This window comes from Pleurodeles waltl, chromosome 1_2, assembly GCF_031143425.1.
Source record: "Pleurodeles waltl isolate 20211129_DDA chromosome 1_2, aPleWal1.hap1.20221129, whole genome shotgun sequence".
Taxonomy (NCBI): domain Eukaryota; kingdom Metazoa; phylum Chordata; class Amphibia; order Caudata; family Salamandridae; genus Pleurodeles; species Pleurodeles waltl.
Window position 1 is genome coordinate 537162842 of NC_090437.1, and position 27014 is coordinate 537189855.

Consider the following 27014-nt stretch of genomic DNA (forward strand, 5'->3'; position numbering starts at 1 on the left):
CCTCATGGTGCTCTTAGAGATCAGGTATTCAAAAGTGAGATCTGGGACGCCATCCTGCACTATTTTGCTGAGAATCAGGGGTCGGTGGCTTCTGCCGGGACTGTGTGGGAGGCCTTTAAGGTGGTGATTCATGGCATTTGCATCTCTAAGCAGCATGGTGTGCTGAGGGCGCTGAGGAGGAAGCTGGCAGAGCTGGAGGCCCAGCTTGTGGATCTGGAAAAACATTCAACAGCGAATTGGTTGGGTGATACTCTGGCTACCTTGAGAGACAAGATTACACAGTATGAGGAGGCGGCGCTGCAAGATGTTTGCTTCTTGGGGATGCATGCTGTGGCGAGGAGATACAGTGAGGGGGAGAGAGCTGGTCGTATGCTAGCGGGTATGCTTCGTAAGCCGTGGGCAAGTAATTATATTGCAGAGTTGACGGATCCAGTCGGTGAGTGTCATACTGGCACTGCGGAGATTAAGGCCCTCATTACAACCCTGACGGTCAGTGTTAAAGCGGCGGTAATACCGCCAACTGGCCTGCGGAAAACAAATGGGATCACGACCACGCCGGAAACCACCAACACAGACAGCCACTTTAACATTCCGACTGCCACGGCGGTAGCAACAAACACTGCGGCGGTAAGCGCCAACAGACAGGTGGAATACAATGTACCACCCACCCCATCACAACCCGCCAATCCTCCAGGTTTTCCGGGGTGTTACCAACGCCATCAAAAGCACAGCGGAAACAGGACTTGAAAGGGAAACCACTCACTTCAAGATACTCAACGAAGAACCAGGACACCATGGAGCCCGAGGTGCAGGTCCTGCCCATGCTGGTCTAAATCCTCATCTACCAGGAATACGAAAGGCGGGGGCGACAACCACAGTGAGTACTGCCCCTAGTACACAGGGGGGGAAGGGGGGAAAAAGAGAGTGACATACACACGCAACACGCAAAACCCCCACCCCCTCCCTCACCCACAACTCCATACACACAAACACATGCATCAACATTACATTTACACCCCGAAACCTCCTGGAAGAATGCAAGGACAAAAGGAATTGAGTTAAACAGTGATATTTTAGAAATAGGCAGATATACATAATAAATATAAAAACAGTATATACAAAAATATACAATATGTACATAAGACGGTATATAGTCCATTCAAAATATCCGTGGGCCACTGGGCCAAAAATCATGGGCCAAGCCCACACTTGACTCCTGCCTCAATACAGAGAGAACACTGCAGAGGCATCAGGTCGAAAACACATAGGCACCTCAGGGGGATGGGGAAGACGGGGGCACCTCCGCCTGAAGATGGAAAAACACCACTGCTCCTCGAGGGGGCTCCATGCCCACTGCTTGGTCCTGGGGAGTTTGAAGCCACAGTCTCACAAGCCTCTCAAGTGGGTGTTTTGCCCACTGCTTGGTCCTGGGAGTGCAAAGCCACAGTCTCACAAGTCTCTCGAGTGGGTGGTTTGCCCACTGCTTGGTCCTGGGTAGTGCAAAGCCACAGTCTCACAAGTCTCTCAAGTGGGTGGGTTGCCCACTGCTTTCTCCTGGGGAGTGCAAAGCCACAGTTTTCCAATTGGATGCCTTCTTCCACTGGTTCTGGAGGGGGCCTTGTGCCCAGTGTGCTTCATCCTGCCAAGGATAGGGTGAGTGGATGCATATCTCGTGTGCTTCATCCTGCCAAGGATAGGGTGAGTGGATGCATATCTCCACTGGTTCTGGAGGGGGCATTGTGTCCAGTGTGCTTCATCCTGCCAAGGATCGGGTGAGTGGATGCCTTTCTCCACTGGTTCTGGAGGGGGCCTTGTGCCCAGTGTGCTTCATCCTGCCAAGGATAGGGTGAGTGGATGCCTTTCTCCACTGGTTCTGGAGGTGGCCTTGTGCCCAGTGTGCTTCTTCCTGCCAAGGATAGGGTGAGTGGATGCATATCTCCAGTGGTTCTGGACGGGGCCTTGTGCCCAGTGATGCAACACTTGGGGTGTGGCAGTTTACAGTCCCTCATCTGGGTGTCTGAGGCATGAGATTTGCAGGGAACAGGTTGCATGATAGTCCATGGAGGCAGGGCTAGATTCCATCCTGCGGTGGCTAAGGCTGCAAAGTGGTGGTAGTGCTGGTGCTGGTGGGGGTGCTGCCAGCGGTGGTGGGAGGCTCCAGCCCTTCTCCTACAGCCTCAGATGGCTGCCCACTGGTTCTGCTGCTGCTGGTAGTGGTCCTACTGTCAGCGGTGCAGGTGGCGTTGCTTGCGGTGGTGCTAGAGGCGATGCTGGTGGGGGTGCTGCCAGTGGTGATGGGAGGCTCCAGCCCTTCTCCTGCAGCCTCAGATGGCTGCCCACTTGGGCTGCTGCTGCTGGTAGTGGTCCTACTGTCAGCGGTGCAGGTGGCGGTGCTAGCGGTGGGGCCTGCGGCGGTGATAGCAGCTGTGCAGGTGGAGGTGTTGCCAGTGGTGGAGGGAGGCTCCAGCCCTTCTCCTGCAGCCTTGGACGGCTGCCCACTGGGGCTGCTGCTGCTGACAGAAGTGGTGCTAGCAACGGTGCAGGTGGCGGTGCTAGCAGCGGGGCTGCTGGTGGTGCTGGCTGCGGTGCAGGTGGTGGTGCTGCCGGTTGTGCCGGTAGCCACCAGGCCTTCACCTGCAGCCTCCGACACCTGAAGTGCCTTGCCTGGTGTTTTTTGCCCCTCCTCACCTTAGCAGATGGTAGTGTGACCTTGGCTCTGGCAGCTGGAGTTGTTGAGGAGGCCTTTCTGGGTGGTTCGTGCTCCTTGGCCTTGCTGCATGCTATTCCCCTCTTCACCTTGGCAGGTGGCAGAATGGTTTTGTCCTTTGCAGGGGTTGGTGGCACACTGGATGGGCTGACGGGTGCCCCCTTTGAGCCTCTGTGAGTTGCAGGTACCACAGCAGACATCGACTTGGTGGCTGAGGTGCTGGCCTAGGTTCTGGACACCCTGGCCTGAGGGGAAGGACGGGGAGGTGTAGGAAAGAGGTCAATGTTTGCCAGGAAAAAGCTTCTTAGACACACTGGGGCGGGAAGAGGGAGAGAGTTTGGGAGTGGAGGTAGAGGGAGTGGTTGTAGAATGTGTCTGTCTGCTGTGTTTGGGTGCAGGTGCATGGGCTGGATGCTGTTGTGTGGTGGATGGCTGTTGCATTTGTGTACTTTGGGAGAAGGGGTCACAGACACACTGGGAGAGGACACAGGGGACGTGTGCATGGATGTGGGGGTGGTGACTGCCTGTGAGGGGTGTGTTGTGATGAGCGTGCTGGTGATGGAGGTAGTGGATGATGATGTAGTGCATGCTGGTGTGAGTGGAGAGGGAGGTGGACGATGAGGAGGAGGGGGACACAGTGGAGGCAGTGAATGTTGGTATGTCTGCATGGGAATGGTGCTTGTGTGAGTGCCTGTGAGATGAAGTGTGGTGCTTGTGCTTGCCTGAGCCACTTTTGTGTGGTATTTTGGGTGAATGCTGGTTTGAAAGTGTGCTTGGGATAGGCTTGGGTTGAGGGGATTGGGTCTGGGTAGAGGAAGTTGGAGGGGGGAGGCTAGAGACAGGTACAAGGGCTGCCATCAGGGAGTTGGCCAGAGCCTGAAATGCTCTCTGTTGGGCCGCCACAACAGAGTGAATGGCCTCCAGGTCTGCATTTGTTTGTTGCAAATGCCTCTCGACACCCTGGGTGGCATTCAGTATGGTTGACTGCCCAACAGTGAGGGATCTCAGGAGGTCAATAGCCTCCTCACTGAGGGCAGCAGGGCTGATGGGGGCAGGGCCTGAGGTGCCTGGGGTGAAGGAAATGCCCTCCCTCCTGGGTGAGCGGGCACGGGAAACATGCTGAGGGGCTACTGGGAGGGTGGTGCTGGTAGGGGGGTGGCTGTTGTACCTGTTGTTGGGGTGGGCACAGAAGTGTCTGCCACCGTCAGGGAGCTTGCATTGGAGGGGGAGTCGCTGTCTGTGGTCTCCCCTCCTGTCCCCGTCGTGGTGCTCCTCTCGCCCTCCGTCCCACTGGTGCCCTCACTGTCAGTGGATTCGGCCTCCAGGTCCATGTGAGATGAAGCTCCCTCCTTCGACGGTGCCTATGCTCCTCCGCTAGATGATGCTAATGCACACAAGGACAGGGTGACAAAAAAAAAGGGGGGGAGACAGAGGATATACTTAGTCAATGTCAGCAACACCACTACCGTTGGCGTACACAACACACAGGGAGTAGCCATATGCACTAGGCCATGCACTACCAGTTACTAAGATAGTCACCAGTCCATGGGGTACAATGCCTACCGCCATTAGCTGCACACCTGAAACCCACAGGACTCTGCCTAGTAGTAGATGCCCACTATTACTATTGGGATAGGAGTGATTCTGAGCCTGCCCAACAAGGGACTTACCCTGCCATCTCCGCCCTGGCCTAGGGGCACCCTTAGCCCACATCCCCCACCCAGGTAACTCTTAATTCGTGCAAAGTCAGGATTCAGAATCTGTACCCACCCCCTTGTGGCTGCTGTGATGCCTTCAAGCACCCATCCAACTTCGGATAGGCCACCGCCAGGATGAGGAACATCAGGGGGGTCATGGTGCGACGGGCACCCTTACGCATTGGGAGGCCAGCCCCAGCTGGGCCTCCGCCATCTTCTTTTCCCAGCGGCACAGATCCTCCCACCTCTTGCGGCAGTGAGTGCTCTGCCTGTCAAAGACCCCCAGTGTCCCCACCCCCTTGGCGATGGCACGCCAAATACCCTTTTACTGGTGGGCACTGACCTGCAGGGAAAAGACAGCAGAAAAAGGATTAGTCATAACGTACGGACTGTCATACTCATGGCCGACCATATCCCTCCCATCCCCTTACGGGCACATACATTGAACACCATACATGCAACACTCTGCCCAGGACCCCTTTTCCCCCACCTACATGTGGCTTACACACACAGAGCACTCCATAAATTCCTAGCCCACGCATCACTCTCACAGTGTACTCTGTTTGTCTGGAGGACCGTAGAGTAACGTGTACTGGGGTAGGACCCATCCACCAGTTTCTTCAACTCCTCCACAGTGGAGGCAGGGGCCCTTTCCCCAGACACATGAGCCATTGTCGCTTCCAGACACAGGTCACAGCAGCACTTGCAGTGTAGGTCCTCTCCTGTTGAAGGTTACTTTGCAAGTGAGTGAACAGATAGAAAATGGCGGTCACGTTCACAGCGGTGCGTACCGTCACCGCTGGTGTACATCGCCATTGGCTCCTGGAAGCCATAGGACCCAATGATCACCAATGCGAAGTTGTGCGGCCGTCATTCGACTGCCTACTGCGATGGTGCACAGCGCCAGCGGAATTACCTCATTTCCACTTGTCCCTCCTCACAGGTCAGGCAGTCGCCATTTCAGGGGGGCACAAGGCATGGCACCTAACTACGTCACAGCAGACACTGGCATATCAACTGACTGTCAGATTCACATACTGGTTCTGTAAAGGAACAAAATCATCATTAGTGCAATAGATGTGTGAATATGACCATCTGCTCACCGTTTTCTTCCATAGGCTTCAACTGCTGAGACTGAATATGGGATGGCGACATCCTCCGGTGTACAGATCCCTGGTGGACCTTGCGACAATGGAGGACAGAAACATTATCATAGCATACAGACTTGATCGGGCCACAATCCAAGAACTGTGTGCCCAATTGGAGTCAGACCTGATGTCAGCTATCCGCCAGCCCACAGGTATCCCCCTCTAGTGCAGGTCCTGTCAGTGCTCCATTTCCTGGCAAGTGGTTCCTTCCAAACAACAGTGGCCATGGCATCGGGGATGTCTCAGCCAATGTTCTCCAACGTGTTGACCAGAGTGTTGTCTGCCCTGCAGAAACACATGTGCAGCTATATCCTATTCCCCCAGGTGGAGGATTTGGCCACAGTGAAAGCTGACGTTTATGCCCTGGGACATATCTCCAACATCATTGTGGCATATGTCCCCCCCTGGAGAAATTAACAAGTTTACAGGAATAGAAAAAGCTATTACTCTATGAATGTGCAGATGGTGTGTTTCGCGAACCAGTACATCTCCCATTTGAAAGCCATGTATCCTGGCTCTGTGCATGATGCATTTATCTTGAGGAATAGCAGCATCCCATGTCTAATGGGCCAACTCCAGAGGCACTGGGTGTGGCTAATAGGTGAGCCCAAGGTCCCCACCCAGTATAAGTAGGTGTCTGGGTATGGGGTTGTCCCTAAGGGTTAGTGTGTGTCTAACAGTTGTCGCTCGATATTTGCAAGTGACTCTGGTTACCCCAACCTCTCATGGCTACTGACCCCAGTGAGGAATGCCAGGACAAGGGCTGAAGAATGTTACAATGAGGCACATGGGCGTACAAGGAGGATTATTGAAAGGACCTTTGGCCTCCTCAAGGCCAGATTCCAGGGCCTCCATCTGACAGGTGGATCCCTGTGCTACTCACCCAAGAAGGTGTGCCAGATCATCGTTGCATGTTGCATGTTGCACAACCTGCCCTTAAGACGCCAGGTGCCTTTTCTGCAGGAAGATGAGCCTGGAGATGGTGTTGTGGCAGCGGTGGAGCCTGTGGACAGTGAGTAAGAGGAGGCAGAGGAAGAAGATGTTGACAACAGAAGTAATATAATTCGCAGTACTTCCAGTGACACACAGGTAAGACACTGTAACTTCACTTAACTTTCCAGTTTTCTGTTGGACATTGTACATGGCAGCCTGATTTCCCTATGTCTTTGGCCACTTGCTGTACCCTTTGGCATCTCTAGGTTCAGATATCTGTGCCCCACTCTGCCTCCAGCTATGTGTACTGCTGCCCACCAAAGGTCATTTCTAAGTTTATTTAACTGTACATATGACTTGCAATGCTTTGATTATGTTGAACTAATACATATTTGAATCATTGGACAGACTCCAGATTTGTATTTGTTCCAAGGATGTTTATTTAAGTATAGGGGGATGTACAATGGGCTGGGGTGATGTTGGAGGAAAGTCCAGGGTAGAGTCCTGTCTCTCGGTATCACAGGTGCATTTTCCAATGGGGCATAGGAAGGGGAGTAATGGCAGTTCAAGGTGTACAGGGTGACAGAGTGGGACACAAGGGTGGCAATCAGGAGAGTCCTATTTCCTGGCGGGGTCTTGGCAATGTTCTCTGGCTTCTGCCTGCATCGCAGGGACTGTTTGCGTGGTGGTTCTCCTTCTGCAGGGGGTGGGGTGCTAGTGGCCTGTTGGTCCTGTGGCGGGGCCTCCTGTCCACTAGCTCTGGCAGAGGTGGAAGGCTGTTCTTTGGTGTGGCTAGTGTCAGGGGCCCGTTGGTGTGCCACTGTCTCCCTCATGGTCTTGCCCATGTCAGCCAGCACCCCTGCAATGGTGACCAGGATGGTGTAGATGTTTTTGAGGTCCTCCCTGATCCCCAGGTACTGTCCCTCCTGCAGCCGCTGGGTCTCCTGCAACTTGTTCAGTATCTGGCCCATGGTCTCCTGGGAATGGTGGTATGCTCCCAGGATGTTGGTGAGGGCCTCCTGGAGAGTTGGTTCCCTGGGCCTGTCCTCCCCCTGTCACACAGCAGTCCTCCCAGTTTCCCTGTTGTCCTGTGTCTCTGTCCCCTGAACCGTGTGCTCACTGCCACTGACCCCAGCTCCCTGATCGTCCTGTGTTTGTGGGGTTGCCTGGGGTCCCTGTAGTGACCCACTGCTGATTGATGTGTCCTGGGGACAGTGGCATGGGCCCGCTGAGTTGGTGCTGTGCTAGTGTTTCCTGAGGGGGGAGGCTCTGTGGTGGTATGGGAGTGTGGCAGGGTAACTGACTGTCTAGAGGTCCCTGATGGGCCAGGTTGGTCATCGTGATTCAGGCGTGCAGAGCTGCTGTCATCATCGTGGGCCTCCTCTGGGGGTGGACTGGATGTTGCTGGCACTTCCTCTCCTGTGACATTGAGTAGGGGTACTGTGGGGATGAGAATGGAGTGTTATTGTATTTGCGTGTGCCATCTTGTTCATGGGTGTGTCTCCCTGTATGGTTGTGATTGCCCTGTCAGCTTTGCCTTGTGTGCGTGGTAATTTTGTGGGCTAGGTGATTCTCTCTAATGGGCATGCTGTGGTGACGGGTGTCCATGCAGGTCTGTGATGGGGGTCCATCGATTGGTGTTACATGCAGGGCTAGGCTTTGGGATGGGTGGGTTGTGATAGTGGGGTATATGTGAGGTGGTGGAGTGATGGGGTGACGGTTGGGGTAGGAGTTTGTAATGGCATCTGGACTTCCATCTTCCAACTTCCATCTGGAACAGAACAACGACCCCAACACCACCGCCCTGCTCGACAACCTCGTCAACCTCGGCCTCAAGCAACTGGTGAACACCGCCACCCACATCGCCGGACACACGCTCGACCCTATCTTCTCCGCCAGCAAACACATCTTCTTCAGCCACACCTCCGCTCTACACTGGACCGACCACAGCTGTGTCCACTTCACATTCCGATACGAGACCCGCCACCTCCGCACTCATACCATCCCTCGTCGACAGTGAAACAAGATCCCCGAAGAGCAACTCCTCTCCGCACTCGCCGCCAACCAACCCACCCTCACCACCGACGACGCAGCCCTCAGCCTCACAAACTGGATCTCCAACTGCGCAGACAACCTTGCTCCCCTCAAACGCACGCATCGACAGACCAACACCAAAAAACCTCTCTGGTTCTCTGACACCCTCAAAGAATCAAAGAAAACTTGTTGCACCCTCGAGAAGGCCTGGCGCAAGGACCACACCGCTGACAACATGACCGCCCTCAAGAACGCTACCCGCGAACACCACCACCTGATCCGCGCTGCCAAAAGGAACTTATTCACCGACAGACTGGACAAAAACAGCCACAACAGCAGAGAACTTTTCAGCATCGTCAAGGAGTTCTCCAACGCAAACGCCGTTACGCCCTCACAGGATTTGTGCGAATCCCTCGCCACCTTCTTCCACCGCAAGATCAGCGACCTCCACGACAGCTTCGGAAACCAAACCCAACCTAACATCACCGAACCCGCACCCCGGCCTTCACCCTCAACAACTGGACCCACATCAACACTGAAGAAACCATATCCATCATGAACTCTATCCACTCCGGCGCCCCTTCGGACCCCTGCCCTCACTTCATCTTTAATAAAGCCGACGACATCATCGCCCCGCACCTCCAGGCCGTCATCAACTCTTTTTTTTCTTCTGCTACCTTCCCCGAATGCTGGAAACACGCTGAAGTCAACGCCCTCCTAAAGAAACCTACGGCTGACCTGAGCGACCTGAAAAACTTCCTCCCCATCTCTCTCCTGCCTTTCCCAGCCAAGGTAATAGAGAAGACCGTCAACAAACAGCTGACCACCTTCCTGGAAAACAACAACCTGCTCGACCCTTCACAAACCGGATTCCGAACCAACCACAGCACGGAAACTGCCCTCATCTCAGTCACAGACGACATCAGAACCCTGATGGACAATGGTGAAACAGTCGCCCTCATCCTCCTCGACCTCTCGGCGGCCTTCGACACCGGCTGTCACCGCACCCTAATCACCTGCCTCCGCTCCACCGGGATCCAAGGCCAGGCCCTGGACTGGATCGCCTCCTTCCTCTCAAACCGTTCCCAAAGAGTTTATCTCCCACCGTTTCGCTCAGACCCCACCGAGATCATCTGCGGCGTACCTCAAGGCTCATCGCTCAGCCCGACACTCTTCAATGTCTACATGAGACCCCTCACCAACATCGTACGCAAGCACGACATCATCATCACCTCCTACGCCGACGACACCCAACTTATACTCTCCCTCACCAAGGACCCCGCCAGCGCCAAGACCAACCTACAAGAGGGTATGAAGGACGTCGCAGATTGGATTAGGCTCAGCTGCCTAAAGCTGAACTCTGACAAAACGGAAGGCCTCATCCTCGGCAACACCTCGTCCGCCTGGGACGACTCCTGGTGGCCCACGGCCCTCGGCACCGCACTGACCCTCACAGACCACGCCCGCAACCTCGGCTTCATCTTGGACCCCCTTCTCACCATGACCAAGCAAGTCAATTCCGTGTCCTCCGCCTGCTTCCTCACCCTCCGCATGCTCCGCAAGATCTTCCGCTGGATCCCCGCTGACACTAGAAAAACCGTGACCCACGCCCTTGTCACGAGCCACCTGGACTACGGCAACACCCTCTACGCTGGGACCACCACCAAACTCCAAAATCGCCTGCAACGCATTCAAAACGCCTCGGCCTGCCTCATCCTCGACGTACCCCGCAACAGCCACATCTCCGCACACCTGAGACACCTGCATTGGCTCCCAGTCAGCAAAAGGATCCCCTTTCGACTTCTCACCCACGCACACAAAGCCCTCCACAACAAGGGACCGGAATACCTCAACCGACGCCTCAGCTTCTACGTCCCCACCCGCCTCCTCCGTTCCTCTGGCCTCGCGCTCGCTGCCATCCCTCGCATCCGCCGCTCCACGGCGGGTGGGAGGTCTTTCTCCTTCCTGGCAGCCAAGACCTGGAACTCCCTCCCCACCGGCCTCAGGACCACCCAGGACCACTCCACATTCTGGAGACTCCTAAAAACCTGGCTTTTCGAGCAGCAGTAACCCCCCCCTTTCCCCTAGCGCCTTGAGACCCGCACGGGTGAGTAGCGCGCTTTATAAATGTTAATGATTTGATTTGATTTGATATGGCATGCAGGTGGGGTGGGGGATATAGTTGTAAAGATTTGACTTACCAGAGTTCAGTCCTCCTGCTACTCCTGAGAGGCCCTCAGGATGCATGATTGCCAAGACTTCCACCTCCCATGTTGTTAGTTGGGGGGGAGGAGGTGGGGGTCCACCGCCAGTCCTCTGTATGGCTACCTGGTGTCTTGCAACCACGGAACGCACCTTCCCCGTAGGTCGTTCCACCTCTTCCTGATGTCATCCCTTGTTCTGGGGTGCTGTCCCATGGTGTTGACCCTGTCAACGACTCTCCGCCATAGCTCCATCTTCCTAGCAATGGACGTCTGCTGCACCTGTGATCCGAAGAGCTGTGGCTCTACCAGGATGATTTTCCTCCACCATGACCCTTAGCTACTCTTCTGAAAACCTGGGGTATCTTTGGGGTGCCATGGATGTGGTGTGAGTGAGATGTGTGAGGATGTGTGGGGTGATGTGTGGGGTGATGTGTTGTGGTGTGTGTTGTGAGGTTCGTGGATGGTGTATGGATGATGATGTTTTGTGCCTCTGCTATCTTTTTTTTCGCTGTAAGGGGCTGTGGGTAATGTGGGTGTGTGTTTTATATTGGATTGGGTGTGTGGCTGTGGTGTGTGTATGTGTGTTAGGTGTGTGTAGTTTGAATTGTCCAATGTGGTGGTGTCTTGTAAGTGTGAGTGTATTTTGAGCGCGGCGGTGTGTACCGACAATGGTTTACCGCTGTTGAAAGACTGCTGCAGTGATTTGTGGGTCGTGATAATGTGGGCGTATTCCTGTTGGCGTAATGGTGTGGGTTTTGCTATCCCCAGTTTATCACTGACCTTTGGTCTGGCGGACTTGTGTGGGTGTCCGTATAGTGGTGGATTTCTTAGTGTGGGTCATAATACCCGTAGCGGAATACTGCCGCGGTCACGGTATGTTGACGGCCGTCAGCACAGCAGTAGGCGGCATTTACTACCAGGGTTGTAATGAGGGCCTAAACGTGTTCTCACTCACTTCTATGCAGATCTGTATGCGGAACCTCCAGGGTCGAACCCGGCGGTGGCCGTTGATTATTTTGAGGATATTAGCTTGTTGTGGTTTGAAACTTCGCATCGGGCATATCTAGACGTCCCCTTTTCAGTGGATGACGTTGTTCAGGCGATCCGCAGTTTGCCAGTTGGTAACGGCTTAACAATGTCCTTTTATAAGGATATCCTTGAGCCGTACCTCCTGGAGGTTTATGCGGAGGTGCTGGATGCCGGTGTTCTTCCTGCCTCATTGTGAGAGGCCCTAATTGTGACCATTTTAAAGCCCGGGAAAGACCCGTGCAGTTGTGACTACTACCGCCCTCTTTCATTAAACAACATAGACAATAAGATCCTGGCGAAGCTAATCGCTGTGCGTTTACAACCTCTACTCCCATCCCTGGTGCTGCCGGATCGATCTGGGTTTGTGCTGGGCCGCTCTACCCTGCATAATCTCTGTACCTATTTTGCGGTCTATAGCACGATCAACTCTAATGACCACGCAGCGGCGGTGTTCTTAGATGCTACCAAGGCTTTTGACTCTCTTGCGTGGTTGTACATGTTTGCCCTGCTGGCTCGGGTTGGACTGAGTTCCAGGTTCATTCAATTGATACGCTTGCTATATTCGAGGCCTTCGCCCGGTTGAGAGTGAATGGGACCATTACTGATCCCTTCCCGATAGCTAGAGGCACTCGCCAGGGCTGCCCATTGTCCTCACTGCTTTTTGCAAAAGTGATGAAGCTGTTGGCTGCTCGTTTGAGGCAGCATCATAATCATAGAGGATTGGCATTTCGGCAGCGGCCAATATTAATCTCTATGTACGCGAATGACATTGCCCTGTATGTCCGAGATCCGCAGCAACACCTTGCTAGATGAAATTGTGAGCTTTGGACGGTTCTCGGGGATCGCCATCAACTGGCCCAAGTCAGTCGTGTTGCCTCTCTCTGTGGCTACAACACAGTTCCCCTCGAAATATCCCATTAGCTGGGCTGACGACCCGGTGCAGTATTTGGGCATCTGGCTGAGCGGGGATGTCACTGAGCTTTGGTCGGTGAATTACGGGAGAGCTCTTGCGCAGCCGGAGGAAAAGGTGGAGATGTGGCGCTCACTACCACTGTCGTTGACGGGCCTCATTGCGATAGCGAAGATGGTTATATTGCCTACATTTTTATATTTGTTTATCAACCTCCCCCTTGTTCTCACTGTGAGGTCTTTTTCAAAGACTTAGATTTGCGCTGGTGAAGCTGGCCTGGGGGGGTAGGCAGCCCAGAATTTCATGGGAGAGATTGACGCTTCCGTTTGAGATGGGCGGTCTGGCCACTCCGGATTTTGATCTTTATTATTATTGTGTTCAGGCAAATTTTGCGCATTTCTGGCTGTACCCTTCACGATATCTACTGCACTTGGCACCTGAAAGTGATGCTGTATGGCCTGAATGACTGTGGTGGATTTTGGGAGGCCCGGCTAGGCCCAGACCACGTGGGATTGATACTGTGGCTTGCACGGTGAGAGCTTGGACTGCGCTGCTGCAGCGTGTTGATGTGCATGTTTATGTGCGTGTGCTGCTTGCCCCGGCGATGCCGGTTTTGGATGTTGTGGACAAGCGGCTGTCGGGAGATGCCCGTGTGCATGAGTTTCTCTGTGAGTCCGGCTTGACCACCTTGGGTTCTTGGCTTCCTGATGAGCTGGCCATCTCGGCTCAAGTGGCACTAGGGGATGGGCCTGACACTGCGATTAATTGACTAAATATGCTTAGAATAGGTGCTATGCTCCATGCACGCTACTCCTGTTTTCCTATGATGCCGCCGATGTGCCATGCGCTGGAACTCCGGCATCAGACGTGGTCTCTGTGTAGACTTATCACAAAGCTTTATACTTGTATGCAGAGAGAGTCTCTTGAGACTGTGACTAGGGCGAGAGTAGGTTGGGAGGCAGACATTGGCGAGGCCATCTCTGATGAGGTGTGGCGTAGATGCTGCACGCATACGAGAGAGCTGTCCCCCAATTATAGAATACAAACAAAGAAGGGCTAATATGTCGGGAGTGTTTAGAGAAAAGTTGGTCCTGTGTACGGTACTCCCATCATAATACCAAAAAACCAAAAGTACACAGTTCCAGCCAATAGACTAGTACAAATGTAAATAGTAAGTAATAGAGTCTATGAGTCTGCTCTTATTAGAACAAGAGCCCTCACTCACCAAATGGTGACATGCTTCATCATCGGGCTTTTGCTCCTCGTCAGGTCGGCACTGCAATGCCTGACGGGCCCCTATAACAAGTATAAATATCTCAAGGATTATAAATCCATTCAAACTATTCAGGACAAACTTAAATCATGGCTCAAACATGTCCAATAACAGAAAGTCCTAAGTATGAGGATGAGATATTTATACTTGTTATGTATGACATGTCATCTATATCTATACTTAGTTGACTATACAAGCCTGGACCACTGATGCTTATCGCTATCCCGATGGGGCCCATCCTTTAATACAAGAAGGGTAAGGATTCATCCTCTGAATTGAGAGGAGTCGTTTGATTTATATTTCACTGTGTGATACACTGCACATTAGGGTTTCTCACCGGAATGAGCTCACTGTGCACATGGTTATATTTGTATTTTGAGTCTGTTTTTTTGCTCTTTGTAGGTTTTTGTGGTACGAAGAAATCCCGTATTGGGTTATAAAATGTGGATTAGGCAAGTTTTTTGGTCCTGACGAATCGCACCGATCTTAACAGACATTTTTTGCGAGAAACATGTTGACCCCGATGATAGAAGTATAGTTAGTTCTGTACTGTAACTCTCCACATTCCCCTAATTCAGGGACTGACAGTTTTTTTTGTTTCTGAGGGTGGACTAGACATTACTTCTAATCCTTACCCACACTCTGTTTTTAATCATGACAGGGGTCTGGGTTGATTACATACGATATTTCCAGACCTCTAGCCATTTTTATTTACCCATATACCAATCCCACATACTAGCACTCAGATACCGGCATTCTTTACATTCAAAAGATCTCCGGCAAAGAGCCCCCACGAGGGGCCCGTCAGGCATTGCAGTGCCGGCCTGACAAGGAGCAAAAGTCCGATGATGAAGCAAGTCACCATTTGGTGAGTGAGGGCTCTTGTTCTAATATGAGCAGACTCATAGACTCTATTACTTACTGTTTACATTTGTACTAGTCTATTAGCTGGAACTGTGTACTTTTGGTTTTTTGGTCCCCCAATTATAGACTATGGGGGTCATTACAACATTGGCGGTAAAAGGCGCTTACTGCCGTGCCGAAGACTGCCAATACACCGCGGGGCGGCGGGAGACCGCCACAGCTATTATGACACACATCACGGAATCCGACGAAATTCAGACACCCACACAAGTCCGCCACACCAAAGGTCAGCGATAAATTTGATGAAACAAATCCTCCACCTCCACGCCAACAGAAACACACCCTTGCTATTACGACCCACGAATCCACGCGGCAGTCTTTCAACTGCGGTATTCCATTGGCGGTACACACCGCTGCGCTCAAAATACACACACCTCTCCAAAACACCGCCACATAGGACAATTCAAAATACACACACCTGATACACATACAAACACCACTCCCACACATCCAATACAATATAAAACACACACTCACATCACCCACAAACCCCTACGACCACAAATTAGAGACGAAGGCCAGAGAGAGACAGCACAGAATAGATAACACCATCACACAGAGGCACACTACACCATCACCCACACAACATCCACGCACAAAACACCACATACCACTACACCCACCACACTCATCAACACATACACCACCCCACACATCACACACACCACCCCATGTCACGCCAAAGACACCCCCGCTTCTCCGAGGAGGAGCTCAGGGTCATGGTGGAGGAAATCATCAGGGTAGAGCCACAGCTATTTGGCGCACAGGTACAGTACACATCCATAGCCAGGAAGATGGAGCTATGGCAAAGATTAGTCGACAGGGTCAACGCTGTGGGACAGCACCCAAGAAATAGGGAGGACATCAGGAAGAGGTGGAACGACCTACGGAGGAAGGTGCGTTCAACGGTATCCAGGCACCACATCGCGGTACAGCGGACTGGCGGCGGACCCCCACCTCCTCCCCCACAATTAACAACATGGGAGGAGCAAGTCTTGTCCATCTTGCATCCTGAGGGCCTCGGAGGAGTCATCGGAGGAACGGACACTGGTAAGTCTAATCTTCACTATCATATCCCCCACCCTACCTGCATGCTATCACACACCCCAACCCTCACACCCTCCCCTATCACCCTAACTCCTCACTAATCTACCCATAACACCAACCACCCATCCCAACCCCAAGACCTGCATGACACAACTAAGCATGGACACCCATCACTAAAGCATGCCCACTGCACAGACCCACAACACCCCCCAACCATCACCACACAAGCCCCCACACAGGAATGCCTGCACTGGGGTTCATGCACACCCATCCATAGCACACCATGAAACACACACATGCAATAGTCATTTTCTCATACCCCTGCAGGAACCCGAAGGACCGTCACCACACCAGAGGGTCCAGACAACACCACTCCACCCCCAGAAGAGGCCCACAGTGACGACAGCAGCTCTGCCCTACTGGATCTTGATGACCAGCCCGGACCATCGTGGGCCTCAGGACAGTCGGTTCCCCTTGCCCAGCCACAGCCCAACACCGAACTGCCACCCTCTGGGAACACCAGCACAGCACCCACCCAGCGGACCCATACCTCCCTAACCAGGACAGGTCAATCAGCGGTGTGTCCACCACTACAGGGCACCCAGGATAACCCACCACCCCAACAACAACAGGGACCTGGGGGCAGTGGTAGCGGGCACACGGTCCAGGGGACGGAGGCACAGGAACACAGGGGAACTGGGAGGGCTGATGTGCGACAGAGGGAGGACAGGCCAAGGGAACCCACTCTCCACGAGGCCCTATCCTCCATCATGGGACCATACCACCACTCCCAGGAGACAATGGCAACGGTCCTGGACAAGTTGCAGGAGACGCTGCGCCTGCAGGAGGAGCAGTATTGGGGGTTCAGGGAGGAGCTCAGGACCATCGGCTCCGCCCTGGGCACCATTGTAGGGGTGCTGACGGACATTCAAAAGACTTTGAGGGACACCGTGGCACTCCAAGGGGCCCCTGACACTAGCCAGGACGACGAACTGCCCACCACCTCCGCCGGCGCTAGTGGACAGGAGGCCCGGCCACAGGACCACCACACCAGCACCCCACCCCCTGCAGACGGACAACCACCACGCAAGCTGGCCCTGAGATCCAGGAACAGGACACAGCAAGATGGCAAGACCCCCGCCAGGAAATAAGACTACCTTGATTGTCCCCCCACTGTCCCACTTTGTTACCCTGTCCAGATTGGAACTGCCCCAGCTCCACTTCCAATGGCCAGATGTGCAATGTACCTGTGAGACTAATAGACTGGACTCTGCCATGGACATTATTCCACCATGACCTCTCCCCATTTCACAACCCCTCTACATTTTTATGCACTTCAATAAACACCCTTGAAACCTCAATAATATTGGAGTCAGTCAATGATTGTGAACTTTGTATTGTCAATTACAGTGTTAAAAAAGGTTAGCCATTGGAAGGTCAACATACCTATGTCACACATCACAAGCCTTTCAAGGGTGCAAGCTGTTGACACGTAGGTCAACACATTAGTGAAACTGAAATGGAAGGGGACAACTCAGTTAACAAATAGGGAGTGAAATGTAGGTACAGGATAGAGGTAGACGTGTGAGATGTAATATAATGTGAAACATGAAATTGTACTCACCTGTGTCTCATTGAAAATATTGCTGTATGACTGACTCCCTGTTGTCGTTTTCATCTTCATCAGCTTCATCCTCATCACTGTCCACAGGCTCCCCAGGCTCCCCCGCTGCAACAACACCGTCATCTGGATCATCCTCCTGCAGAAAAGGCACCTGGCGTCGCAATGCCAAATTATGGAGCATGGAGCAGGCGATGATGATGTCGCACACCTTCTTCGGTGAGTAGAATAGGGACCCACCTGTCATATGGAGGCACCTGAACCTGGCCTTCAGGAGGCCGAAGGTCCGCTCGATTACCCTCCTAGTCCGCCCAGGGGCCTCATTGTAGCGTTCCTCTGCCCTGGTCCTGGGATTCCTCACTGGGGTCAGTAACCAGGACAGGTTGGGGTAACCAGAGTCCCCCAATAGCCATACACGGTGCCTCTGGAGTTCACCCATCATATCAGGGATGCTGCTATTGCGCAGGATGTAGGCGTCATGCACTGAGCCAGGGAACATTGCATTTACCTGCGAGATGTACTGGTCTGCCAAACAGACCATCTGGACATTCATGGAATGATAACTCTTCCGGTTCCTGTACACCTGTTCATTCCTGCGGGGGGGACCAGAGCTACATGGGTCCCATCAATGGCATCTATGACGTTGGGGATATGTCCAAGGGCATAGAAGTCACCTTTCACTATAGGCAAATCCGCCACCTCAGGGAAAATGATGTATCTCCTTACGTGTTTCAGCAGGGCAGCAAACACTCTGGACAAGACGTTGGAAAACATAGGCTGGGACATCCCTGATGCTATGGCCACTGTTGTCTGAAAAGACCCACTTGCAAGGAAATGGAGCACTGACAGCACCTGCACGTCAGGGGGTATTCCAGTCGGATGGCGGATTGGTGACATCAGGTCAGACTCCAACTGGGTACATAGTTCCCGGATTGTGGCACGGTCAAACCGGTAGGTCACGATGACATGTCGCTCTTCCATTGTCAACAGGTCCACCAGCGGTCGGTACACCGGCGGATTCCGCCATCTTACAATATGTCCCAACTGACGGTGCCTGAGAAGGACAACAGCAAAAAACTTGTCAGCATTCCTTCAGGTATGTACCCACAGTCATACACAAGACTACACCAGACAATTAACCCATCCGGGAAAGGTTTTGAGTGTAGGCCTCGGTATGTGTGACGCAGTAGTAAATTAAGCCATGTGGGACGCTGAAATGGCGGCTGCTGACCTCTAAAATGGGACAATGGAATTGTGGGGTAACTGCGCTGGCGTTGCACACCGTCGCGATAGGCGGTCGTAGAGCGCGGCGCAATGCTGCATTGGTTAACATTGGACCCTATGGGTCCCAGGAGCCAATGAACAGGTGCGATGGCGGTGATGATGCGCACCGCCGTGGACGTCACCGCCGCGGACGTCACCACCATTTTCTATCTGTTCAATCACTAGATACCTGACCTTCGACAGGAGAGGACCTACACTGCTAGTGCTGCTGTGACCTCGGTCTGGAAGCGACGATGGCTGCTGCGTCTGGGGAAAGGGCCTCTGCCTTCACTGCACAGGAGTTGGAGAAACTTGTGGATGGGGTCCTCCCCCAGTACACGCTACTCTACGGTCCTCCATACCAACAGGTTAGTACACAGGGAGCACGTTGTATGGGCTAGGCCTGGGTGGAGAGGGCTGGGTGGATGAGGGAAGAGGGCAGAGTACATAGAACAGTCATGCATGGGGATGAATGGGCCACAGGGATAGAGTTGGGAGGAGGCCAATTACAACGACGGTGCAGTAGGTAATGATTGTTCCTCTTTCCTTGTGCATGTCATGTAGGTCAGCGCCCACCAGAAGAGGGACATTTGGCATGCCATCGCCAAGGAGGTCCGGACCCTGGGGGCCCACCAGAGACGGGGCACCCACTGCCGTAAGAGATGGTAGGACATTCGCCGTTGCAGCAAGAAAACGGCGGAGGCTCAGCTGGGGATGGCCTCCCAACGTGGGAGGGGTGCCCGTCGCACCATGACCCCCCTGATGTTCCGGATCCTGGCGGTGGCCTACCCGGAGTTGGATGGGCGCTTAAGGACAGCACAGCAGACACAAGGGGGTGAGTTCAACCTCATGCAATGGACTTTGCGTGCTGTGGAGCTGTCTGGGTGGGGGTGGGGGGCTGTTGGTGTCCCTAGGCTAGGGCGAGTTTGGTAGGCAAGGCCCCTCCATTATGTAGGCCATGTGGCACTCTACCCCAGCTCAAAAAAAAGGCAAATTGATGTATAGTTGCCTCTTTGCCATCCATGTGGGCAGATGTCTACCATTGCCATGTAGGCCATTTCCCAGGAATTGCATGTGCAGAGGGCAGGAGCACGGCGTAATGCAGGGGGCTGCTGCGTTTGTCTTGTTCGCCAACGGTAGCGGTATGCCATGCACTAAAACTCTCTTTCTTCTGTCTCCACCCTTTTTCTGCTCTCCCTGTCCTTCTGTCCATCAGCATCATCAGGCAGAGGTACAGTGGCACCGGAGCACGAGGGAGCTGCATCCCACATGGCCATGGAGGGCCACACCACAGACTCTGATTTCACCAGTGGGACGGAGGGCGAGGGGAGCTTCACGTCGGCCACAGGATCACCAAACAGCAATACGGACTCGTCCCCCGATGGGAGCTCCCCTGTGGTGGCGGCACCATCTGTGCGCCCCACTTCTACAGGTACAGCTGCCACCTCCCCTACCAGCACCGCCCTCCCAGCAGCCCCTCAGCGTTCGCCCCGTGCCCGCTCACCCAGGAGGGTGGGCATCACCTTCGCCCCAGGCACCTCAGGCCCTGCCCCTGTCACCCCTGCTGCCCTCAGTGAGGAGGCCATTGACCTCCTCAGGTCACTCACTGTTGGGCAGTCTACCATTGTGAATGCCATCCAGGATGTAGAACGAGAGTTGAAAGACGGTAATGCATTCCTGGAAGGCATTCATTCTGCTCAGGCTGTCCTTCAGCGAACCCTGCAATCTCTGGCCTCAGCACTGATGGCAGCCATCGTCCTTGTGTCCAGCCTCCCCCCTCCAACTTCCTCCACCCAGACCCAATCCCCTGTACCCCAGCCCATCCCAAGCACACCTACAGACCAGCATGCACACAAGTCAACACCCAAAAGTAGCTCAAGCAAAGATAGGCACCACACTCACCACAAGCACTCACACAAGCATCAGACCCATACACACACAGCAAAATCCACTGTCTCCACTCTGTCCCCCTCCTCCTCTTCTCCCTCCTCCCTCCCAGTCTCGTCTACACACACACCTGCATGCACCACATCTACAGGCACTAGGACTCGCACCAGGACACCCAGCACCACAAGCCGCTCACCTGCAGTCACCACCTCCACTGCCATATACACGTCCCCTGTGTCCTCTCCCAGTGTGTCTGTGACGCCCCCTCCCAAAGTACACAAACGCCGGCAATCACTCACCCAACATCCATCCACCTCACGACAGCCTCCAGTACCTGCACCTGCATCCAAAACACCTAAAGTGACACCTCCTACAACCACCTCCTCTTCCTCCACTCCCAGAGCCCCTCCAACTACCCATCCCAGTGTATGTCAGAAACTGTCCCTATGTCAAATTGACCTTTTTGCCCCCACCCCCCCTCCAATTCATCAGTCCCGTCGTAGCGGCTCAGCCAAAATGCCTCCAGTACCAGTGGTGCGTGTTCCAGGTTTTTGGAGTGCCCCGTCCACCAGGGCAGGCAGTAGGACCCGGAGCCAAGGCACTGTCAGCCCACCCCGTGTGAAGGCTCCGAAATTGGAGATTGGACGACGGGACCGTGTCAAGACTCCTGGTGGTACAAACAGTGAAATGGGATCCAAGGCGATTGGTGAGTCATCTGTAACTCAAAAGAAGGTGGGGAAGGTCCCGAGGAAGTCTCCCCAACCTGTTGTGAGTGTCACGGCAGAGAAGTACGCCATCATTTCCGGCGGTCCAGACACAACCGCCAGCACCCTCGTTACTGGTCAGGAGACCACCGCCAGAGTCATAGCCCAGGAGGGTTAAAGTATCGTTACTGGTCAGGAGACCACCGCCAGAGTCAGAGCCCAGGACGGCTCAAGTATCGTTACTGGTCAGGAGACCACCGCCAGATTCAGAGCCCAGGAGGGCTCAAGTATCGTTACTGGTCAGGAGACCACCGCCAGAGTCAGAGCCCAGGAGGGCTCAAGTATCGTCACTGGTCAGGAGACCACCGCCAGAGTCATAGCCCAGGAGGGCTCAACTATCGTCTCTGGTCAGGAGACCACCGCCAGAGTCATAGCCCAGGAGGGCTCAAGTATCGGAGGGCTCAACTATCGTCACTGGTCAGGAGACCCCCGCAGAGTCATAGCCCAGGAGGGCTCAAGTATCGTCACTGGTCAGGAGACCACCGCCAGAGTCATAGCCCAGGAGGGCTCAAGTATCGTTACTGGTCAGGAGACCACCGCAACCGCCGGAGTCACAGCCCAGGAGGGTCCAGAATCTCAGAGCCCCGCTGGGCAATGATGGAACGTCATGCCACACACCAATGTCAGTATCTGAACCGCCATCTTAGGCTACCGCTGAACAGTCCATAGGCAGCCATGGCAAATCACAGCTGAACAAGGCCAAGACCGCCATGGTGAAGACCGCTGAACAGGGCAAAGACCGCCATAGCAAAGCACTGCTGAACAGTCCATAGGCAGCCATGGCAAAGCACCGCTGAACAAGGCCAAGACCGCCATGGTGAAGACTGCTGAACAGGGCAAAGACCGCCATGGCAAAGCACCGCTGAACAGTCCATAGGCAGCCATGGCAAAGCACCGCTGAACAGTCCATAGGCAGCCATGGCAAAGCACTGCTGAACAAGGCCAAGACCGCCATGGTGAAGACCGCTGAACAGGGCAAAGACCGTGTGGGTATGAATAGTCCGGCACATCAGGCATCGTTCTCCCATGTGCAGCTGGGACAGTGACAGGACAGGTACTTTCACGGGGAGACTCATCCAGTCTGGGCACCAGTCCCCCTCCAGAACCAGTGGAGACCTGCATCTACCTGAGAGACTGTGGCTTTGCACTCCCCAGGATATGGCAGTGGGCAATCCACCCACTGTAGAGACTTGAGAGACTGTGGCTTTGCACTCCCCAGGATGGCACAGTGGGCAACCCACCCACTGTTGAGACTTGAGAGACTGTGGCTTTGCACTCCCCAGGATACATCAATGGGCATGGTGCCCCGTCGTGGATCTGGCTTTGCATTCATGTGGCTGAGGTGCCCCCCCTTCCCTTCCCCCTGAGGTGCCTGTAGTGTTTCTATCTGATGCCCCGGCAGTGTTCTCTCGGATTTTGGTCAGGTATCTATTGTGGGAGTCGCCCATGCATTTTTGGACTGTTGGTGCACGGACATTGTTGTGTACATATCTGCAATACTTCTTGTTTTGTATATTTATTTTTGACAGATTTCGTGATATATATCCGTATATTTTTTAATGAGTTGTATATTGGCTAAATACAAAGTTTGGGCTCTATTCGCTTTGTCATTGCATTCTTCCGGGGGGGTTGCAGGTTGTTACTGTGATTTTTGTGACTGCATTGGTGTGTATGTTGTAATATGCGAGGGTGGGGGTGTTTGGTGGGTGTCCCCGTAACTTTTGCCTCCCCCCTCCCTCGTGTCGTTGGTGCAGTACTCACCGGTATGTTCCGCGCCTACGTCGCTGTTGGTCGTAGATGAGCAGGAATGCAAGGGCAGGTAAGATTTGTAGTTCCGGGTCCATGGAGTCCTCGTTCCTCGTGGGATGTGTTGAGGTGAGCGTTTTCCGTTTGCAAAAGCTGTTTCTGACGTGTTTTTATCCACGGTGAATCCGCCCCGGAAAAGGTGGCGGATTGGTGTGTTGTGATAGTGTGGGCGGTACATTGTCTTCCGCCTATCTGTTGGCGGTGACATCCGCGCTGTTTGTCTGTACCACCCTGGCGGGCGATGTGTTAAAGTGGCTGTCTTTGTTGGCGGTTTCCGCCAGGGTCGTAATTCAATTTTTTTGTCCGCCGGCCTGTTTGCAATATTACCGCAGCTTTAACACCGTCCGCCAGGGTTGTAATGACCACCTATGTCTTATTCATTTTAAGTTCTTGCATCAACTATATCATACGCCCTGTGGGTTAAGAGGCATGGGTTTGTGTGCTGATGTGCACTTTGATGTGGGGCCCCCGACGCAGACTTTCTGCACCTTGCTTGGAGTTGTGCTGGGGTGTGTGAATACTGGACAGAAGTGTTGCAAATCATTGAGGAGATGACTGATGTCGAGCCGCTGCACTCTCCTAAGCTGGCCCTTTTAGGTTATGTGGAGGAGGTCCCTGCTGCGCACAGATGACTGATAGGACTGCTGCTGGGCAAGCGCCGGGTGGCGATGTGCTGGGGACGTGGCAGAACTCCCCATTGCCTTGAGTGGCTGCGGGATGCTTCGTTTTGCCAGGAGCAGCTGGTGATATATTGGGAGATCTTGCCTGAGGGCTCGCGTCCGAAGGATATATGGGGCCCACTGCACGCTTTTTCTGGAAAATCTAGATTTCGGCAGCGTCTAATGGCTTGGCACTTCCTGAAGATAATATAAACGGTCACCTTCCTTCCGTGCTATTGCATAAGGGCTGCAGGAATATTGAAGTATGGTCGGCTCCAGACTTGTTTTGATCTTTTCCCTGCTGTTTTCTCTATATTTTCCTCTACTCTTTATCTCCTCTTCCTTCTCAGCTTCTGAGTTGGCCTTGTCTGTTGTTGTATAGTTCACTTGTATTTTGATGTGCTCATCTGGAGTGTTCAGACATTGTTATCATTGTATTATTTTCAGTGAAGCTTGAATCCTGATAGAGCGATACTGTAGTTGGTTACATGTTATTTTTGATAATTATGCTTTACTCAGTTCATTTGCGGATAATGCTGGCCTTTCAGGTGTGAGAAATTGGACAAGTTGTTATTGTTGCATAATAATAAAAAATAAAAAAAACATTGTTCTGTGAAGATATTTTAATCAGCACCAATGTTCTAATGGAAACAAAAATGTTCTTCATATGGAAACTGAAATTGCTGATCTGTATGTGTATTGGTGTGTGTTTTTCTGTTATTTTAAGTCCTTTTTTTTCTATGAGAGTGTGTGCAGTACCTATGAAGAATATGTGTGGTGATGGGTTTACACTTACTTCAAGTCTGTGTTGAAGTGCATTGACTACTGTTTTGGGTCAAATTTTGGCTCTTGTAACTTTGGAAGTACAGTTTGTGAGTAGCAATGGCTTACTCTTTAGAATAGTTTATTTCCCTCCAATCCCCTGTTAGAAATTGGGTTTCTGGTTGGCAGAGGTATGCACCCGGTCCAGGCAAAAAACACAAAGCTAGTCAGGGTAAGTCACCAACACACCTTAAATTACCCTGTGCTCACCACCTGGTAGCTTGCCACAGAGCAATTAGGCTTATCTTAAGAGGCAACGTGTTAAGTATTTATGCAACACAATATAAAACTGTGACGCACAAGACCAAAAAAACAAAAATCCAAGAACTTCAGATATGATTTTTTAATGACAAACATAGGGTAGAGCTTAGAAGCATGAAGTAACAATTGGGGCTATACTGTATGGTATTGCTAGAAGGGGTCAAATCTGAAAGTTCAGTCCAACTGCGATGGAGGGTAGGTCAGATTCAGGGACCAACCTTGGCCCACTGAAAAAATGTCTTGTTTGCTTCAACACTGAGGAAGATGCAAGGAGCAGAGGATGTGTCGTTGTTGATTCATGGAATGGAGATGATGCATAGACTCCAAGCCACAAAAAGTTGGAGATGCATTAGAAATAGAGGCAATGTGCTGCGATGTCCTCGATCAATGCAGCAGCGAGCAGCACAACAGTGTGAATAAACTGATAGATTGATTTTGACAAGAGCAGCACTTTATACCCACTTCAAAGGGCCTAGGACTAGATTGGCACCACTTGGCAGGGCAAAACTCACAGATGTCAGAGTCCAGGTGCTGCAGGTGAGTTGAAAGTCTTTTGTGTCCCTGAGACTTCAGAAAACTGGAGACTAGTCAGCTTGCCCTTGGAGTGTTGGGTTCAAGTAATGTGGGTCCAGCCATTCTCAAAACTAAAACAACACCCTGTGCACCACCCTGAATGCACCTGATCTCTTCAGAAGCACAAGACGTGCAGAGCATAGCGTTTCTATTTTCCGTGTTCAAGATAAACCCCTGATGATAGGTCCATGACCAGAAATGCATTGGGTGCGGAAAATAGTGATGTGATGATACCGATCAATCACTTAAACTACAAGGAATCAATTAATATGGAGTGAACCTCAGGGTCTGAAATTAAAGTGTGTCAGAAAGCTGGTTAGTGGTTTTCACCACTGGCATGTTGATTCAGTTGTGACTAGAGCAGCATCTGACAGCATACAAGGATCTATCCAGACTATAATAAGTTAATATTTGAATATACAGAGCGTGCAGATGGAACGCAGTGTAGTCCAGCCCTTCTCACCCAAAGGGGGCAGCAGACAGGAGGTCAGTACAGCAAGAATGCAGTTCGTCCAGCAGAATGGCAGTCAATCAACAGCACAACAGTCTTTCTTCCTGGCAAAGTACCCAAAGGTACAGAGATGTACTCAGTTGTAGGGTCAGAAGTCTAGTTTTGATACTCAGTGGTGTTTTTATTGTAAAGAAGAATTCAAAGAAGGGCTTTGAAATGCACAGAGGGTTTCCCTTTCTGACCTGACTCCAGTCACTACAGAGGGCTAAGCAGTCCTTTTTGTGAGGACAGGACACAGTCTATTCAGATGTAAGTGTGAAGATGTGTTCAAGTCCTCCTTCAAATCCTGCATAGGATGGCCCATCAGAATGTGGATGGTCCATCAGTCACACCTAAGCTCCATTTGTGTACAGGTGTCTAGACGGAATGCACAAAGTCCAGCTGTGACCCACCCCAGACATGTATTTGAGACAGGCTGCAGGCAATAAAAGCAGAAAGATGCCTACTTTCTAAAAGTTGAGAAAAGGTGAGGGTCTTTAATAGTCAGCAAGGCTAGGCCATTATAAAATATAAACAAATAAAATTAGCAGTACTAACACAATCGTTTCTATTAAATGATTTGAACAACAGGTCATGAAAATCAGTTACCGTGACCATTGTTTTTAATTTTCTCAGTTAATTTTTATTGTTAGAAAAACAATTTTGTAAAACATTTTCAACAAACGCACAAAAAAACTGCTGTATAGTAATATTGGAAAGCCTGCACTTTTGGCAGACACATGTAATTCAAAGCTCATTTTGGAGAAAAAAAATTAAGCAATTCATTTCACAATTTACATATAACAACAACTTAATATATGTTAAAAATACATTGATTTGGAAATTTGTGAGATGGTGGCACAGTCCTAAATTATTTTTCAAGTACGTTGAGGAGCCTCTCTTACAGTTCATATTTAGTCCATGTTCTTTCTATCTGTTGAAGCTAGAGGTCAGGATTGTCA